Consider the following 20,591-nt stretch of genomic DNA (forward strand, 5'->3'; position numbering starts at 1 on the left):
CAATGTTATACAATTTAATAAATCAAAAACTGATGACATAGTGCTGTATTTTATTTCTTTATCTCTTTTTTCCAACCAAAAATGCTCTGCTCTGATTAGGGGGTACTTGAATTAAAAAAATGTTCACAGGGGGTACATCACTGAAAAAAGGTTGAGAACCACTCCTATAATGCATGCAAAACAGAATAAAGTCAGTTGAAGTATTTTTTTTGTTTGTTTTTTGCTTTAATGAAAGTATTGGTAGCATGAATAGAACAACCCAAAAAAAAAATGTATTTCAAAAGTGAGTGTCCCCATCAGTACCGTGCCAGCCATCATCCACAGCAAAATGCATGTGTGTGTGTGTGCGAGTGTGTGTGCGTGCGCGCGCGTGTGTGTGTGTGTGTGTGTGTGTGTGTGTGAGTGTGTGTGTGCGTGTGTGTGTGTGTGTGAGTGTGTGTGTGTGTTTGTGTGTGCGTGTGTGTGTGCGTGTGCGTGTGTGTGTGGGGGATACTGACATCATCTGGAACGCAGGTTTGACGCCAACACACTCTTAGCATGAACTGCTCCCATGAATATACAGACACACAGACCATTGTTCTTTGTGGCCACTTGACTTGCTGACAGTTGTTATTATGCACAAGCACGCCGCACATCAAGAGCTGACTCACTTGCTCTTTAATTAAGCTGTTGGCACTTTTTTGTAGATGTTGGACAGCTTGTGGGTCCTTGCTTGTGCTCCCCTATGCACATCTGCTGCTGTATTTGAAACATAAGTAGCCTCATGTAGTTTAGATGTGATGAAGCACAAGGATTTTTACTCAAGATAGCAAGGACAAACATGTTCTTGAAAGCTGCACTTTTATGGTTTCTACTCCTGACTTACAAATGGACTCCACTTTAAAATGTTATCTTTTGCACATAAATAAACTAGGGCTGGCAAAATTAACACATTAATGCAAATTAATCATTAATCAGATTTAAAAAATTTACATAACAATGTGTCCTGCACAAACCACAAAATGTTTTTTTTTCTAGTAAGTTTAGTTAAAGGCCTACTGAAATTAGATTTTCTTATTCAAATGAGGATAGCAGGTCCATTCTATGTGTCATTCTTGATCATTTCGAGATATTGCCATATTTTTGCTGAAAGGATTTAGTAGAGAACATCGACGATAAAGTTCGCAACTTTTGGTCACAAATAAAAAAGCCTTGCCTGTACCGGAAGTAGCAGACAATGTGCACGTGACGTCATGGGTTGTGGAGCTCCTCACATCTGAACATTGTTTATAATCATAGCCACAAGCAGCGAGAGCGATTCGGACCGAGAAAGCTACGATTTCCCCATTAATTTGAGCGAGGATGAACATTTTGTGGATGAGGATATAGAGAGTGAAGGACTAGATAAATAAATATGTATATATATATACACATATGTATACACATATATATATATATATATATATATATATATATATATATATACTTATACATATATACCTGATGCGGTCCACGGTATGCTCAGGGAATTTGTGGGTTTGCTAAGACACAAAAAATTGGAGGCAACGTTGCAATGAAGCAATTTTGAGCACAGAATAACTCAAATCACTGAATAGTCCATGTCAACGTATTATTTGTCCAATTTCCGGACTATAAGCCGGTACTTTTTCCCACAAATTAAACCTTGTGCTTTATACAATGCAGCGACAAATTCAATCAAATTGTCTATCTGATTTCCGTCACGGCGCGAGCGCATGCCGCTGCGCATTCTCCAATGAGCCCCGCGGAGTGCACCTCAGGCGGCAGCAAGCAGCTGCTTTCCATCAGCACTCAACCCTCCTGTCCCTAATCAGAGGACCGCCTTCATAAGCCTGCACAACCTGCAATCCTGTGCCAGAACGTAGCTACCTGTCCTGTACAGTAAGCCGTATTACATGCTACATGCAATCCTGTTCTCTCTGTGTTTTCTCCCCCGTCTTATTGATTGTCTCATGTCCTCCTTGTCGCTCCAACTGCAGAACTCCGTTCCCGCGTTGACAAGCTGTGTGTCTCATCTTTCCTTGTTCCCTCTGCTTCCCTGGATCTCAACCTCCTACTTGGACACAGACCTTCTACGCCTTGCTATAGCCCCCAGACTTCCTGCCTGCTCAAGGACCTCCGAGCTCTGCCTTGTCCCTCTTGATCCTCGGCCTCTTGCTCAACACTACTGGTTACACACTCAACACCTAATCACCACACATAGTCTCACACACACTTTTTGGATTCGTCACACTCAATTTTGATTTTTTATTTAATATTATTATTTGTTATGTATATATATATATATATAGTACTGTATATATATTAATAAATACAGCTTAAAACCACGCCCCTGCTGTCTGTGCCGTCTACTCCTCCTGTACACAACATTGTCCCTGCCATGAGTTGGCAACTTGTCTGCCCGAATGCAGCTGGGATAGGCTCCAGCATACCCGTGAGCCCGAAAAGGACAAGCAGTGGAAAATGGATGGATGGACATGCCAGAATGCAGTAAAAATGATTATATTATAACTTAGAACGTAAAATATGACATTTACCAGTCTCTCTACATGGCATAGATATCATTACAACACATTTAGAGCAACACTCAGTGAGTTTATTTCCAGTCCTTTTGTTCCTCAACAACATGCACCTGTGCTCTGATACATGTGCACTTGGAAATCATCAGTCAACAGTAAAAGAGTCTACACAAAACACAGGCGCCGTTTCCTCTGCTCCATTTACTTTCAGCTGATATCTTTGTTGGAGTTTCAGCATGTTGTTCAAACAAACACATGCACGGTGCCATGCTCGAGGTTATGGTTATAGTGAATGAAATGTTAAATGAGATTTATGAGCCCCGTGTTGTATATTGCGCTGCCCTGTATTCTTACCGGAAACCATTATGGTATTAATCAGAGGAAACTGCAGGTACCTTGTGTGCATGTGTGGAGATTATAGATGAGGTTCATTATTAATATGTGTATCTAGAGGGCAAACACATGTTTCCTATCAGTGTATGTTGTGTTTTGGTGGGCACTGGGTACGGTATACTCTGCCATTAAAGGTCCAAGTTTGTGTTTACAGTCTCGTTACAATTTATATTCTAATGATCAGCTAATGATATCGATTCAGATTGTGACTGGTTTGGACACATTGAACAAGGAATTTAATGTCTGAGGTATCGGTTTTTCTACATCAGCTCTGGTTAATGAGATATGATATATTGTACCCACAACAGTTATTCAGCTCGCTAACAAGCTAAATGTCTTACCAAAGCAAGTTGCAGAGGCCCTTGCTATAAAGGGGAACTGAACTTTTTTTTACATTCTAACTTTTAATATTGGCTTGTTCTAGGTGGCTAGCAATGTAGCTAATGGGAGCAATCCATTTAGCCTCTAAATTAGACTGACCATACGTCCTCTTTTTCCCAGACATGTCCTCTTCTGCGGGGCTGTCCGGGCGGGGTTTCTTAAATGCCTCAAATGTCCGGCATTTTGAGTCAGCGTTGCGTGTATTTTCAATGTACGTCCAGGGTTAAGAAGGGGTTAAAAACTCAAGCACCCAGCAGCATTAGTGAGGGAGGGGCAAAGACAGGGAGAGTGAGAGAGTTATGATAAATGCGCGTGCGTTGCCAGGCTCTGCTTTTTATCGATAGATTTATCAGATTTAATGTTTTATTATCTATAGCAGGGGTGTCAAAAAGAGTGCCCCGGAGGCCATTTGCGGCCCACAACTAATGTTTTAAAGGCCCACGGCAAATTCTAAAAATACTATTAAAATAAACAAAAACATGACAAAAGTGAAATAAAAATCTTAAAGGTGAAATATCATTCAGAAAAAGTTGCAATGTTGACTAATAAAACAAAGCTGTTTTTTTTTCTTTCAAACTGTGATTTCTCAAAACATATGAATCAAAATCAATGTTATTATGAATTATTGACCTATCCAAGGTTCCGATTAGGTCACATCAAATATTCTATTTTAAAAATAGTTTTGATGGAAGATTTTGCATATTTTGTGTGTTTGCCATAAAAAAAACATAGTTTTGTTTGACAAAAGAGGGCGGAAAAAAAAAAAAACATAAAAAAAACTAAAACAATTTGAAATGAGGAATAGATCTGAAGGTAATCTACACCCGAGAGATTCAAGCATTAAATATAAAATGTATGTATGCCCTGGCACACCATTATCATCATTTCATGACTGAAGCAAAACAATTTTAAAAGTTTTATACTGAAATAAATACACCTACAACTTATTAAATAAAAACATGGAAAAAAGTACCAACAGTGGTAAAGTTTAGATCCATGAAGGAAAGAAGAAAGTGAACGAATGTTTATAACTGAATACATTTACATATGTATACACATTTGTTTAATTTTTATATTATTTCTTTTAATGAATTAAGTAACGTTTATGACAACCTTTTTCCAAAACACAGTATAGAATGTGAGATATAACAGGACAATGCATACGTTTTTCATTTGTTTTCAAAACGCTTACAAAAAATTACTGTGGGACCCCATTTTTATGACTTGATGGGGTCCACGGGACCCCACTTTGAAAATTCCTAGCACCAACACTGCCGTCAACAGTTGAGAAAAAATGCTTTATTTAAATAAATATATGATTTATAAAGCAAGTTCAAGTATCATTGGCAAATGTTCACCTAGTCCCGGCCTTCTCTGTGTACTGCCCGCCTTGGCACGCATATATGTGTCCTCTTTTTGGGATTTCAAAATATCGGTTTAAGTCTTTTTTTTTTTTTATTCAAGTTAATTCACAATACCATATAACAATTACAATAGTAGTGAATATCATCATTTAAAGATGTTGGTACGTGAAAAGGTCCCCCAAATAAGCTAGAAGAAGCTTTTGACAGGGGGGCCAGAGGACAGTATATACAAAGTACATGGAATGATGAAACATGGTAGCAAGCACAACAACAACAACAACAACAACGACGACGAAAAACAACAACAACGCTATATGATAAACACAAGATAATAGTACTAAAGCAAGCATACACATATATGGTCAGCCTACTCTAAATCAGTCTTAAAAATGCATTCAAAAACCACCAACCATACTTCATTTATGTTCTGTAACCTGTATAATACCCAAGCTGTAGCGACATTGTAAGAGCAAACACAGAGGTACTGTATTTCTACCAAAGTAACACATCGCCTTGCAACGGCATGATACAGCATTAGCCCTTAGCTCGCCCCTGCAACAGCAGATAGCAGCTGGGCTGTGACTTAAAAGGGAACTGCACTTGTTTTGGATATTTGCCTGTCGTTCACAATCATTATGAAAGACATGATGGATGGATTATTTTTTTTATACAGTCTAAATATTAAATAAAGGTAAGTAAAAGTCTGCTTACGGCGGAGCCAATGGGAACTGCACTATTTCACCTGTGGAATCCAATAAAGAACCATTAAAAAAGCACCAACAATACTTCATTTACATTTTGTGATTTGAATATGAACCAAGTATTAGTGATATTATAATTGTGAGCGCTAACACAGACAAACTATTTATAGTGGTGTCCCTATGTTTACATCATCGACTGATCAGCCGCTTCCTCGTTTCCTTGAATTTACTTGCTCCCTGTAAGTTTATTGTAGTTCCTAAATCATGCCTGGGCAGTTGATGGCTTGTGATAAAGTCTGACAAGTTGGGACACTTTGACAGCCATTTAGGATCTGGAATTGGCGAGAACAAAACGAAAGTTTTTGTTCCCCCCCAATGGAGGTGTTTGGATGTTTTTTAAGAAGCGCTGACATTACCAACTAGTATAGACAAATAAATATGTGGCAACAAATTTTATGAATGATAATTTGTCAGCAAGCTCAGTAAATGGTTGCACTGCAACTGGTTACTGTGATTTTAAACACAGTGTATCATTTACATGGAAAAAATGAGGCACGTCTTTGGGACCCTAGGAGAACTAAGTTGACCGCGTTCTTTGAGACATTGGATGCCTACCAACAACATCACGGGAAAGGTCAACTGCTGCTGAGCAGTTTGGTAGTAATCATACGAGTCTTCTGAATCACTTTTCACCAGATCCATCACCAAGGACCATTCTGCCATAGGACACCCCACCGGGGGCATATCACCCTTAACAACATAGCTCCTAAAATCACTTTGGTGTTAAATGGGAACATTATCACAATTTCAGAAGGGTTAAAACCAATAAAAAATCAGTTCCCAGTGGCTTATTTTATTTTTCGAAGTTTTAAAAATGTTTTTACCCATCATGGATTAGCCCGAAAAAAAGGCTTTAAAGTGCCTGATTTTCGCTATCTTTAAATCTATCGTCCATTTTCATGTGACGTCATTTAGTGATGCCATCATGGTGGACAGCCCAGCAAGATATAGCGACATTAGCTCGGATTCAGACTCGGATTTCAGCGGCTTAAGCGATTCAACAGATTACGCATGTATTGAAATGGATGGTTGGAGTATGGAGGCAGATAGCGAAAACAAAATTGGAGAAGAAACTGAAGCTATTGAGCGAATAACTATTGAAGTTATTCGGCGATCGCCTTCTAACCAACAATTGATTGAGTGTCGCAGGGTATCCATACATCTCTGTGCCATGTCTGTCGTAGCATCGCCGGTAAAATGTGCAAGAGCGACTTAAATGTGTCGATTGGTAAGTGTTTGTATGCCATTAATTGTGGGTGGAGTAAAAGGCCGGATGCAAATATAGCTACAAATGTACATACAGCTAGCCTAAATAGCCTGTTAGCATCGATTAGCTGGCAGTCATGCCGCGACCAAATATGTCTGATTAGCACATAAGTCAATAACATCAACTCACCTTTGTGATTTTGTTGACTTTATCGTTGGAAATGCATCTGCGTTGAGTGTCGCAGGGTATCCATACATCTCTGTGCCATGTCTGTCGTAGCATCGCCGGTAAAATGTGCAGACGAGGGACTTTCAGATCTTTTGACACTGGTGCAACTTGAATCATTTGATTGGTAAGTGTTTGTTTGGCATTAAATGTGGGTGGCGGGCTGGATGCAAATATAGCTACAAATGAGGCATAACGATGAAATATGTACATACAGCTAGCCTAAATAGCATGTTAGCATCGATTAGCATGCCGTGCTAATCGATGCACACTCCACGTAAGTCAACTTGAATCCGTCCCTGATCGTGTTGTTACACCCTCCGACAACACACCGACGAGGCATGATGTCTCCAAGGTACGGAAAACAGTCGAAAAAACAGAAAATAACAGAGCTGATTTGACGAGAGCGAATAATAGAAATGCCTTTAATTCGCCAAAATTCACCCATTTAGAGTTCGGAAATCGGTTAAAAAAATATATGGTCCTTTTTCTGCAACATCAAGGTATATATTGACGCTTACATAGGTCTGGTGATAATGTTCCCCTTTAAGGAGTAGGGAGTAGGATTGTTTTACCTACACTGATGAATCAAGATCCATTGTAATGCCACCGGGCTTCCCGGTGGCAGAGGGGTTAGTGCGTCTGCCTCACAATACGAAGTTCCTGCAGTCCTGGGTTCAAATGCAGGCTCGGGATCTTTCTGTGTGGAGTTTGCATGTTCTCTCCGTGAATGCGTGGGTTCCCTCCGGGTACTCCGGCTTCCTCCCACTTCCAAAGACATGCACCTGGGGATAGGTTGATTGGCAACACTAAATTGGCCCTAGTGTGTGAATGTGAGTGTGAATGTTGTCTGTCTATCTGTGTTGGCCCTGCGATGAGGTGGCGACTTGTCCAGGGTGTACACCGCCTTACGCCCGATTGTAGCTGAGATAGGCGCCACCGCCCCCCGCGACCCCAAAAGGGAATAAGCGGTAGAAAATGGATGGATGGATGTAATGGCACCAAGCCCAATATGATCAAAAATGTAAGAGAAACACATATTTGAATGTATTTTTTTTGGGTGCAGACACAGCCTCAAATACGATTTAATCCACAAGGGAATGATTTTCATTTCTTTACCTGGGTTGCCCTATGTTTCACAGTCGTTTGTTGATGTAAAAAAGTTGCAAATCACACTTTGAATGTCTTCCCGTCAGGCGACAACGTTATTGTGACAAACCACTACTTAACTGGCAGTGCGCTTAACGGTTTCTCCGAGAAGATTACAAAGTCAGCTGCTAATGGTGAATTGCAATACATCATGGAAGCTGTCAGGTGGTGAAAGACAAATGGGAGCAAAAACCATCACGTTCAACAACTTGCGGATTTCTTGGAGACATTTAGCTTTTATGCAGGGAAGCTTTTCAAGGTTTCAGATCACACTGAATAGCCTGTAGAAAAAAAAAATTATTTCAAGTAGAAACTAGACTACAGAACATACCTTATAGTTATTCTATACGTATTCATGTATTCAATTTGTCATATAGGATGAAGCAAGGGGGTTGCAGATGATTATAAAGGTATAGTTTGACATTTTCGGTCAGTAATATGTGTACAAATATGGTTGCTTCTTAATAATAAATTGATTAATATAGATTAATGTAAAATGGAGGATTGGCTTTTACATTTATTCAGCACTTTGTATCAACCTGATTATTTAGTTGTTAATTTGTGGTGTGAACATGTGTACTATGAGTTCACATAATTTGCTATACATCAGAGCAGGGTTTTGGAACCTCTTTGGCTGAGAGAGCCATGAAAGCCGAATATTTAAAAATGTATTTCTGTGAGAGCCAAATAATATTTTTTAACACTGAATACAACTAGATGCGTGTATTTTTAAGTAAGACCAACATTTTTATAGTGTAATAGGTCCCTTATTCTTTTTAATAACATTGCTATTTTGAAGCTAACCAGTAATAAATAAAATACTTCTTACCAATAATGCCACTTTGTGAACAGGTACAGTAGAAAACGGATGGATGGGTTAAAATGCATGAGAATATGTCACAGCAGTGGATTCGAACCCGTTTTACTCCTGCATCTGTTTATCACAGTTCCTCCTCTGGCTGCTCGCTTGGACACGCCCCCGCTCACGCTGAGTGCAGCACACCCACCCAGCGACAAACCTGCACCCACTCGCCAATCTGCTCACCTGGTATTGATGAGGGCGGGCTGGATAAAGGTCCAATGGACCCAAGGATCAAGGCGGGAACTTAGTCACCTCTCTGTGTACTGTAAGCCTGATGTTCGCTCACCGTTGTTGTGTTTCCTTCCATGATTCTGACGTCCGTGTTGCTCACCCGCAGAGTCTTCCCTCTTCGAGATCGTCTTTTTTTCCTCCCTGTGTTTTTGGACTTCCTTCTTCGATTCCCGACCCTCGCCTGGACACTGATCTAGCCTCTCCTGCCCTGGATGTTCATCTGCCTGCCTTTCGGACTGCCTTGTTCCTTCGCTCTCTACAACACACACACACTTCAGTTAATTTACACACATAATAACAAACATGTGCACTTGGGTTTGACACACTCCAACTCCTTGGATTATGTTATTAGTTTAGTATTGTTTATTATTATTATTATATAATAATAAACTATTGAACATTACCGCCACCTGGTGTCAGTCTGCCGTCATCTCCTCTCAGTAAACATAACGGAATGTTTTATATTTTGAACGTTACTTTTAACACTGTGATTACCAACTGAATTATTCATTACTTATATTGTTAAACAATGTCAGTTAAGATTTATCTGAGAACCCGATGCAGTCATCAGAAGAGCCACATCTAGCTTGAGAGCCACAGGTTCCCTACCCCTGCATTAGGGCGAAGAAAGGGCAAAATAATAATTTAAAGTGGCTGAAAAATAAAAAGTGTTGGCCCTGCGATGAGGTGGCGACTTGTCCAGGGTGTACCCTGCCTTCCGCCCGATTGTAGCTGAGATAGGCGCCAGCGCCCCCCGCGACCCCGAAAGGGAATAAGTGGTAGAAAATGGATGGATGGATGGATGAAAAATAAATATGATTTTTTGCATTTGTTTTTACTTTATCACTAAAGGTTGTTTTCTTTGGCTGTAAACATGTACAAAACCAGTGCATGTTATGCTAATAAACTCTATGAATCGACTTAAATACAAAATATTTACCAGTTCTGCATGACATTATTGTCATCATGAGCATTACAGACAATAAATATGAGTTAAGGACAACAATGGTTGAAAAACAAATACCATTATTTGATTGATTGATTGAAACTTGTATTAGTAGATTGCACAGTACAGTACATATTCCGTACAATTGACCACTAAATACTAACACCCGAAAAAGTTTTCAACTTGTAAACGTAAACCACCACCACTACCCAAAAATGGAAATGCAGTACCTGCTTAAACCGCTTTTTATTTTTCCTTCTCATGTAAACAATGACAATACCGTCATACTGAAATTTGCATGGAGGTATCATTTAAAGAAACTAGGGTTACCCACACTTTTTCTGCAGGCGATCTACTTTTCAATTGACCAAGTTGAGGGGATCTACATTTGTACAAACGTTTGTACCTCATTAATATATATAATTTATATTTATTTTTTTATGAAAGACATTTTTGTTAAAAAGTTAATGGTGTTTAATGATAATACAAACATGTTTAACACATAGAGATTAATTTCTTTTATGAAGACAAGAATATAAATGAGTGTATTACCTGATTCTGATGACTTGCATTGATTGGAATCAGACAATAGTGATGATAACGTCCACATTTTTGAATGGACGATAAAAAAAAAGTCCTCCTTTCTGTCCAATACCTCATGAAAGTGGTTGGTTTTTGGCATCTTATTTGTCCAGCTTCCATACTCGTGTTTATACACTTTGCAAGAAATGCATTTGCAGCAAACTCCATAGCTTGCTAGCTTGTGCACGCTAGCTTTCCGAGACTCTTATTTTGTTAGCGCAGGCAGGATGAAGCAGGGCTTTTATTGTGAAGACAGGAACTGTCATCAAAGAGTAAAAATGTATTTATTTCAATGTTCATCATAATAAAACTGGTAATAATAAAAAAATGTATAGATGTGTATTTTCCAACTCATAGTGACTGGTACACACAAGCTATGGAAATAAGTCGGAAATAAAACACATTTATCATTTATAACAATGAGTCATATATTGGAATACGGGATCCAAAGTTTACATTTTTTAAACTATTAAATGTACCTAAATACGACTTTTTTTTTAATCTTTGTGGAAAATATTAGACACAATGTGTTGCCAAGCTTATGAGATATGATGCAAGTGTAAGCCACTGTGACATTATTATTCATTTTTTAAATGTTGCGATGATAATGTCGATGAGGGATTTCTAATCACTGCTATGTTGGAATACTTATTAATAATGATACTGTTGTTGATATTATTCATTTTTTGTTTGACTATCTTTGGATTGTTTTGTATCATGTTTGTGTGCCCTTTCAATTGCTCGGTTGATTGCTATTCTGATTGTTGTTGGGCCGGGTTTGGTTTTGGAATTGGAATTGTATTATTATTGTATTGTCGTGTATTTTGTTGTTGGATTGATTTAGATAGATAGATAGATAGATAGTACTTTATTGATTCCTTCAGGAGAGTTCCTTCAGGAAAATTAAAATTCCAGCAGCATCGTACAGAGTTGAGATCAATTAAAAAAAAAAAAAAAAAAAAAAAGTAAAAAGTAAATAATGGGGGGTTAAAAGGAAACAAAATAGAGAAATATTACGAAAAGAATAAAAACAATGGGAATAACAATATAACAGTAAAATAAGAATATAACAAGACAAAGTAGGCAGTAGTGACCATGTTATGAAAACGTATTGCACTGTTAATGTTTTGCATCCCCTGTCATCCTAATACCCCCCGTCCCCCGTCCCAGAGAGGAGTTGTACAGTCTATATATATATATATATATATATATATAAAAATATATATTTATATATATATAACTGTGTGGAGTTTGCATGTTCTCCCCGTGAATGCATGGGTTCCCTCCGGGTACTCCGGCTTCCTCCCACTTCCAAAGACATGCACCTGGGGATAGGTTGATTGGCAACACTAAATTGGCCCTAGTGTGTGAATGTGAGTGTGAATATTGTCTGTCTATCTGTGTTGGCCCTGCGATGAGGTGGCGACTTGTCCAGGGTGTACCCCGCCTTCCGCCCGATTGTAGCTGAGATAGGCGCCAGCGCCCCCCGCGACCCCGAAAGGGAATAAGCGGTAGAAAATGGATGGATGGATGGATTATTTTTTTTTTGGCAGTCGGTCTTTGGAGTTTTGACGGCAGGTACAGCGTGAAAGTCTGTTGAAATAAAAAGTATTTCTCGCCTTCCTTCTGGATCCTTTTTTCTTAATAATGAGTTGGCAGCAGCCAGCATCATCTTACTAGACCCTCGGGTGCCGTGAATGTCAATCAAGTGACAAAAGTGACGTCTTAGTGAAGATTGATGATCGCTATGTTTGAGATCTATTTTTTTAATACCTGGCTGGCGATCGACTGACACACCCTCCGCGGTCGACCTCTAGCTCGCGATCGACGTAATGGGCACCCCTGAAGTGAACTAACAAGAGACAAGGTCAACATTCAAGAGTCAGAACAAATGTGGCAACACTCAGCCGATTATGCTTGATTTTTTAATCAATAACTGTCAGCTGTATCTTTTGTTTTGTCATATAAGACAAGTGACTCATCTGCGGTCCCCTCCAAGGTTTCTCATTGTATCCCATTGGGTTGAGATTTTTTCTTGCCCTGATTTGGGATCTGAGCCGAGGATGTCGTTGTGGCTTGTGCAGCCCTTTGAATTAATTGTGATTAAGGGCTATATAAATTAACTTTGATCGATTAATTGGTTGAACTAAACAATGTCGCAACTGACTTCTCACCAAGCATCTTTTCTGTCTCCTCCTTCCTGCTCCCTTTTTATTTCTTCATTTCCAGTTCAATTTTTGGAAGGTGTTTCTTTGCCACCATTTTATTAGTTCCAAGATGCCTTGAGGAATATACACATGGACGCACACATACACTCCAATGTTTAGTACAGCTTCTGAGCACCCGCTTTAAACTTACAAGTCCCACACCCTGAAGGGGGTAAGCAACACAACCTGACCCTTGCTTCTCTCCCTCCCCTTGGTGGTACACAAATGTATTAAACGCTTATAGACGGCTGTAAGATACAATTAAAGCTAAAGTACCTCTGTTTATGACACACACACTTGTTCCACCCCCTGGGAGTCAAGGGGAGCAGTGAGCAGCAGCGGTGGCCGCGCTCGGGAATCATTTTGGTGATTTAACGCCCAATTCCAACCCTTGATGCTGAGTGCCAAGCAGGGAAGTAATGCGTCCCATTTTCATAGTCTTCGGTATGAATCGGCCCGGGGTTTGGACTCACGACCTGCCGATATCAGGACGGACACTCTAACCACAAGGCCACTGAACAGGTTTCAGATAAGATGGTTCGGATAAGATAGTGTTTTACAGAGAATGTGCTTGCTGTTATTTTATTGTAACTGCAAAGATAAAGCCAGCTAAAAACTACCCCCTAGTCTGCATCAAGTTAAATCAGTTTTCAGGGCTCATCACAATGAATGCGTCGTTCTAAGTTGACTAAAAAACTGGTAGTGTTGGTTGCTTCACTCATAATATGAACAACAGCCTGCCTGTTTCTGAGGACCCATCGACTCGACTGCCCACCACATAATGAGTGCCCCATCCTCTCAGCCCACTAGAAAACTCAACCATCAATCTGACCAACCCCAACTCCGATACAAAGTGCTGGCTGCGAGAACTGAACCAAACTTTGTAGATGAGTCATAGATTTTTTTAAAGTACCAGCATAATGGAAGAATAAATGCTGCTAAAATACTAAATTGTGTTTGATTTATACATTAAACCTGGGGTGTCAAACATACGGCCCAAGGACCGGATCAGGCCCCCGAACAGGTTTTAAATATTAACCTGCAATTTTTGAATAAAAGCAACAGCTGTCCTAAATGTGTCCACTGGATGTCGCAATAGCAATTATTTTTATTTTTGTAGATGATGCTACATACCGTATTTCCTTTAATTGCCGCAGGGTATTTAGTATGCGCCTGCTTTGAATTACTGCCGGGTCAAACTGGCTTCGCAAAATAATTAGCGCATGCTTAGTATTACCGCCTGGTCAAACTCGTGACATCACGAGTGACACTTCCCCTGTCATCATTTTCAAAATGGATGAGGCTGATATCAATACCGGTAATTTGAAATCGCATAAAGGGAAGAAGATTAAGAGCTTTTCAGTAGGATTTAGTGTCCAAACTTACATCACACTAATTTTTTTACTGCATGCCTTTGGTAAGTGCCGGAGTGAGAAGAGGTTTTAAAATAATTAGCGCATGCTTACTTTTACCTCATGCCTTTGGTAAGCACAGGAGCGAGAAGAGGTTTTAAATTAATTAGCGCCCCGGCGGCAATTCAAGGAAATACGGTATGTACAAAGTAAAGCACATGATGTTAGTACATCAGTCGGGGAAAATGATCAATCTACATACATAACATAGTGTAATTTGATATTGATATAAGTTTTTTATCTCAATTGATTGAAAATTAACACCAATGAGTTGACTGATGAACATTATCACATAATTTATTTGGAAAATATAAATAATGACAAATAACGATAGAATACTACAACATGTAAGTGTAAATAAACCCCAACATTAGGATTTGTACAATTTCAGAATGTGCTTGTTCTGTTTTTAAACAAAGAAAACAATCTGAAGTTATCTTTATTTTTAAGTTATCGTGCTGCTCTAAAATGAGTTTGACACCCCTGCATTAAATCGCATCCAACTATATATCCAATCCGCAAAGTGCGTACAAAAGTTAATCCAAACAGCCACAAAATGCCACAGTTTCAGACGACAATTTTCTATATTCTGCTCCAAATGTCTGTCTTTGGCACTTTCCGTATGTACAGCCATACTGGAGAAACACAAAAATGGCCAGGAAATGAGCTGTTTATTTATTCACAATTCCTGTGTATGAAAAGAACACTTGTGTTTTTCATTTTTTGTGTAGATAAATGTTCGCAAAAGTGAGCTAAGAGTGGCGTCAACAAAGGCTCATCTATTCCGCCCATTAAGCCCTTTACTGGGGACGGCGTGGCGATGTCGGGAGAGTGACCGTGCCAGCAACCTGAGGGTTCCTGATTCGATCCCCACCTTCCACCAACCTCGTCACGTCCCTTGCGTCCTTGAGTAAGACACTTCACCCTTGCTCCTGATGGGTCGTGGTTAGGGCCCTGCATGGCAGCTCCCGCCAACAGTGTGTGAATGGGTGAATGTGGAAATAGTGTCAAAGCGCTTTGAGTACCTTGAAGGTAGTGTACGTATCACCCATTTACCATTTACAATAACATCCAAAACCCGCCAACAATACACCATTTACATCTCAAAACCTGAATATGCACCAAGTATTGGCAATATCATTATTACAAAACTATTTTAGAGGCGCATGGATCGCAGTGAGCTAATATGTACAGTATATGGCATATCAAATCGAGCTAGCACAGTTTGAAAAGTGGGATCTCATTGTTGAGCGCTTTTTTTTGCTTTTTTGGAATGGGAATTTACAGTGCTATCAAGCAGCAGTCCACTATGAATATGCCTGCTGCCCGACAAGTGCTTGAACCACAACAAAGGTACCAAAATATGGCATCGTTTCCATCCATCCATTTTTCTACCGCTTGTCCCTTTTTGGGGTCACGGGGGGTGCTGGAGACAATCTCAGCTGCATTCGGGCAGAAGGCGTGGTACACCCTGGACAAATCGCCACCTCATCGCAGGGCCAACACGGATAGACAGACAACATTCACAAACTAGGACCAATTTAGTGTTGCCAATCAACCTATCCCCAGGTGCATGTCTTTGGAAGTGGGAGGGGCCTATCCCCAGGTGCATGTCTTTGGAGGTGGGAGGAAGCCGGAGTACCCGGAGGGAACCCACGCAATCACGGAGAGAACATGCAAACTCCACACAGAAAGATCCCGAGCCCAGGATTGAACACAGGACTACTCAGGACCTTCGTTTTGTAGGGCAGACGCACTAGAGCCAACTTAGTGTTGCCAATCAGTTTCATTTTATGTAAATTGGTATTTGGTTGTTCATACGGAATCTAGTCGGTGCCTATAACTGTACAGCATTCAGCATTTAGTTCTCTAATTGATACCAAACATCATTAACATTTGAGTACAAAAAGGTTACAGGCCAATCAATCAGCACAAACAATTAGATTTACTGAAGACATCCTAGTGATAGACAGTTGCTGCCTAGCAACAGCCATCAAGCGTGACATCATCAGACTTAACAAATGCAGGGATGGGGGGAAAAAAAAATCTTGGTTAAAGCAGCAGGTTAAATGTTATTGTGTCTAGATTTAGTGTCAACAGAGTTGCATTAGTAGCTAATCTGGCCTCTTTTTATATTCCTGCGCTTTGTTGTAGTGCATGTGCATGAACTGGTACCCCCAGTATGTGTGTTTCTCCTGCCAGTGATAGACTGCCTCAGGCACGCAATAACGCTGTCAAAACACGGCAGGGGAGGAGAAGAAATATGATGAACGAAGGGGCACTCTCGTCTCTACTTGTATTCAAGTACGGCCGTCCTAGAAACTTCTAACAGCATTGTAGTCCTTCCAAGTGCCATGTCTAAAGCAGATCAAATTCCATAAAAACCTTAGCAGAGGAGATTGATGTTAATCTGTAGTGTTATTATACCATGTTACCTGAGACGATAACCAGATGTGCACACTGCTTATTGCAGTGACGATGCTTTGACGACTTTTATAGATAAAAAAGCCTGACAGTGTACGCTGGGGGTGTCAAACGTCCGGCCCGCGAGATGAGTTTGCCAAGTATTAAAATGAGCTTCCTTTTTTTTTTTTTTTTAATGAAAGAAACTGCTCTTCTAAATGTGTCCACTGGATGTCACAATAGCAATTCTGTTTAGCAAGCAAACGGTTAATACCGAGCCAAAGCAAGAGGTACTCAGTAAAGGGTGAAAGTGGTTCCTCCTCCTCGACCCAAATTAAACTTAAAGGCCTACTGAAACCCACTAGTACCGACCACGCAGTCTGATAGTTTATATATCAATGATGAAATATTAACATTGCAACACATGCCAATACAGCCTTTTTAGTTTACTAAATTGCAATTGTAAATTTCCCGCGAGTTTCTTGTTGAAAACGTTGCCGAATGATGACGCGTACGCGTGACGTCACTGACTGTCAGGAAATATTAGCTCAGCACCAGTTACGGCTAAAAGTCGTCTGCTTTAATGGCATAATTCCACAGTATTTTGGACATCTGTGTTGCTGAATCTTTTGCAATTTGTTCATTTAATAATGGAGACTATAAAGAACAATGCTGTTGATGGAAAGCGGTGGATTGCATCTGTCTTTAGCACCGAGACACAGCCGATGTTTCTTTGTTTGTTGTGAAGCAGAGCGGTCAGGCGAACATGTTTTCTCTACGTCAACCAGCATGTTTTTGGATGGGGAAATTGTGATATATATATCTTACCGGAGACATCAGTGGATAGTTCGTCGTCCTGCAGCAGCTGTCAAAAAAGGCAGCTGTGAGCTTGGCTCCTCGGCTTCTCTCCGAGACACTGCGTGTTCACCACAGCCATCCGACCTCGAGGTATGTCTTTACAATCTTTAAAATCTCACTAAAACACTATTAAAACATTTACTAGGATAATTGCAGAATTATCCTAGTAAATGTGTCTAATTACATCTGAAACGCTCACACTGCCGCCGCCGTCACTTTTTTTTTTTTTTCTAGTCCTTCACTATCATTATCCTAATTCACAAATCTTTCATCCTCGCTCAAATTAATGGGGAAATTGTCGCTTTCTCGGTCCAAATTGCTCTTACTGCTGGTGGCTTCCATTATAAACAATGTGAATATGTGTGGAGCCCTGCAACTCGTGACGTCACGCGCACATACTTCCGGTAAAGGCAGGGCTTTTCTATTAGCGACCAAAAGTTGCGAACTTTATCGTGGATGTTCTCTACTAAATCCTTTCAGCAAAAATATGGCAATATCGCGAAATTATCAAGTATGACACATAGAATGGACCTGCTATTCCTGTTTGAATAAGAAAATCTCATTTCAGTAGGCCTTTAAAATCTGTCGATTTATGTCTTCAGTTTTATGTTGCACCAAGAAAAATTCCTAGTTTGTGAACCCGTTCTCAAACAATGGAAATTAAAACTATTCTGATTCTGCTTCTGTTTCAAACACATCGTTATTTGGCACCCTCACTCCCCCAAAATGTCTTTGTCAAACACATGAAAAGTGAACTCTGTTTCTTATTGTTTGTTGAGTTAGCACTGGATTGATACGTGGACATGACAAGGGAGGTAGTTGATACCTCGAAGAGTTTACATGTTGTGTTTTCTGTTTAATCCCAGAAAGACTGACTTAATCCTGGTTTTGAAGATACACTGAGACGAAGTCTAAGATCATTGTTGTTTTTGAAACTGCTCCAATTTCCTCAGAAGTTTCACCAAACTTGAAGTGTTTTGTCTTATTTGTGATTTGTACATTTTCAGAATGTGCTTGTTCTATTTTGGGCCAAAGTAAAACAAAGAAAACAACCTTGAGTTGTCTTTATTTTTAAGATATTATGTCATGATTTTACCATTTTACCGCACTTGGGAATACATTTTCTTTCGTGCGGACCCTGAGCTAAAATGAGTTTTGACACCCCTGGTGTACGCTTTATATGGCATTGTGCTTGGCAAAGTAGGTGCAACTCACTACATGTGCATATTATCTGGTGCCAGTGCCAAATCTGTTTAGGTGCCTGCCCTTAAGTGTCCGCCCTGAGATCGGTAGGTTGGGAGTTCAAACCCCGGCCGAGTCATACCAAAGACTATAAAAATGGGACCCATTACCTCCCTGCTTGGCACTCAGCATCAAGGGTTGGAATTGGGGGGTTTGATCACCATAAATGATTCCTGGGCGCGGCCCCGCTGCTGCCCACTGCTCCCCTCACTTCCCAGGGGGTGATCAAGGGGATTGGTCAAATGCAGAGGACAAATTTCGCCACACCTAGTGTGTGTGTGACAGTCATTGGTACTTTAACTTCAACTTTAATTTAAACAGGGTCTTTTACCAAATATTTAGAATTTGAATATACTTTAACAATAAAACCACAGTTATAAGTAATACATTCAGCAATATCACATAAATTACATATCAAATTAATTAATTTTAACAGAAAAAACAAGTAAGTGGAAAGGTTTCAAGTACATACAGTACACTGACGTCAGGCATACATGCCACGCAATTCAGGCTGAAATTCATTATTGGTACAAAATTTAGGGAACAAAATACAACAATGTTTATTCGTTAATCCTACATGCAAAATTAAGTTACTTACACAGCATGAGTTGTAAAACATGACATATGAGCACTTGTTACAGATGGATGAATCAAAGTACAACCTAATTTTGGAGCGTTTCAACCTGAGAATTTTAGGAACATGCTCACTAGATTCAGGACAGCTAGCAGCAGTAACTATATCTAATGTTTGCCTCAAGACAATGCTACTAAAGTAAAAATATCTATTCATTGAGCATTGAAATGAGACACTTTGTTTTTAGTTTAGTTAATACCATTTGTGTCTGCACCTTTATGGTACTCAGGTTTGAGTCCCATCTTTATAACTGGATTGATTAGAAAAATAAAACCCTGGAACCACTTTGAACGGTTAATTCAGAGTTGCCCATACACGTGTCAGCAAGACGCAAAGAGCATTAGTATGGCTCCATTAGAGCAATCAGTCCAAAGTCTGCTTGTGTTATTTCCCCTGGGAAAACAAATTTTTAAGACGCATTGCCTTTAAAACAGTCAGGACCTTAGGCTCGCACACCCAGGCAAGCACACATAAACGAACACGTACACCACTCATTTTGTTTATTCCTAATAACGAGCAGTATTACCTTCTGTAAAATCCAAAAACAGTCAACTAAATTGCTAAAGATACATTCTGAAAGGAAACCATGAGTTGAATCATTCTTAATGAATCCCATTTGATCACAGTCGAACACTGGTAAGAGCATTCAGATTGTTTTCCAGCTAATGTTGTTCAATGTTTGTCTTATAGCATCATCTATCAGTATAACACAGGCAAGCTCAATTGCGTTTCGCAAGGCATGCCACAAATACTGTTAGACTCAAAGCCTGATTGTGTGACTGTCTGCATGCAATGCAGGTACAGTTCCAGTCTGACTTAAAACTTTACGATTCTTTTTTATGCAATGAATTGTGTAAAATTGGGGATTATTGTTCATCGTATGTGCAACAAAACATAGTTGTGGAGAGGGGCGTGGTCCACGCGTTCCCTGCGGGCGGGGTGTGTGTAGGAGCCGGCCATGAAGCAGCCAACAGGTGAGTGGATATCTCAGCTGGAACGAGTTATCTAGTCACCTGTTCCTTTATTAGCTTTTTTGATTGATACTTTTATTAGTAGTTTGCACAGTACAGTACATATTCCGTACAATTGACCACTAAATGGTAACACCCGAATAAGTTTTTCAACTTGTTTAAGTCGGGGTCCACGTTAATCAATTCATGGTAGCAGCGCCGGAGACCATGAGCAGAGGAGATAATG

At 39.9% G+C, this 20,591-nt stretch overlaps 1 protein-coding gene and 1 long non-coding RNA gene across 3 annotated transcripts in view; one reads left to right on the top strand and one right to left on the bottom strand.

The window, feature by feature from the left end:
* The window catches only part of LOC133562270 (cholecystokinin-like), a 292,686-nt gene that overhangs the window by 244,026 nt on the left and 28,069 nt on the right, over window positions 1–20,591 (top strand). The window lies entirely within an intron of this gene.
* The window catches only part of LOC133562272 (uncharacterized), a 37,931-nt gene continuing 26,306 nt past the window's right edge, over window positions 8,967–20,591 (bottom strand). Inside the window, exons 2-3 of the long non-coding RNA XR_009808872.1 lie at window positions 9,166–9,366; window positions 8,967–9,082 (exon numbers count right to left, since the gene is read on the bottom strand). This is a non-coding gene — a long non-coding RNA (uncharacterized LOC133562272). The remainder of the gene's footprint in view (window positions 9,083–9,165; window positions 9,367–20,591) is intronic.

The sequence above is a fragment of the Nerophis ophidion genome, linkage group LG11 (assembly GCF_033978795.1).
Source record: "Nerophis ophidion isolate RoL-2023_Sa linkage group LG11, RoL_Noph_v1.0, whole genome shotgun sequence".
Lineage (NCBI taxonomy): Eukaryota > Metazoa > Chordata > Actinopteri > Syngnathiformes > Syngnathidae > Nerophis > Nerophis ophidion.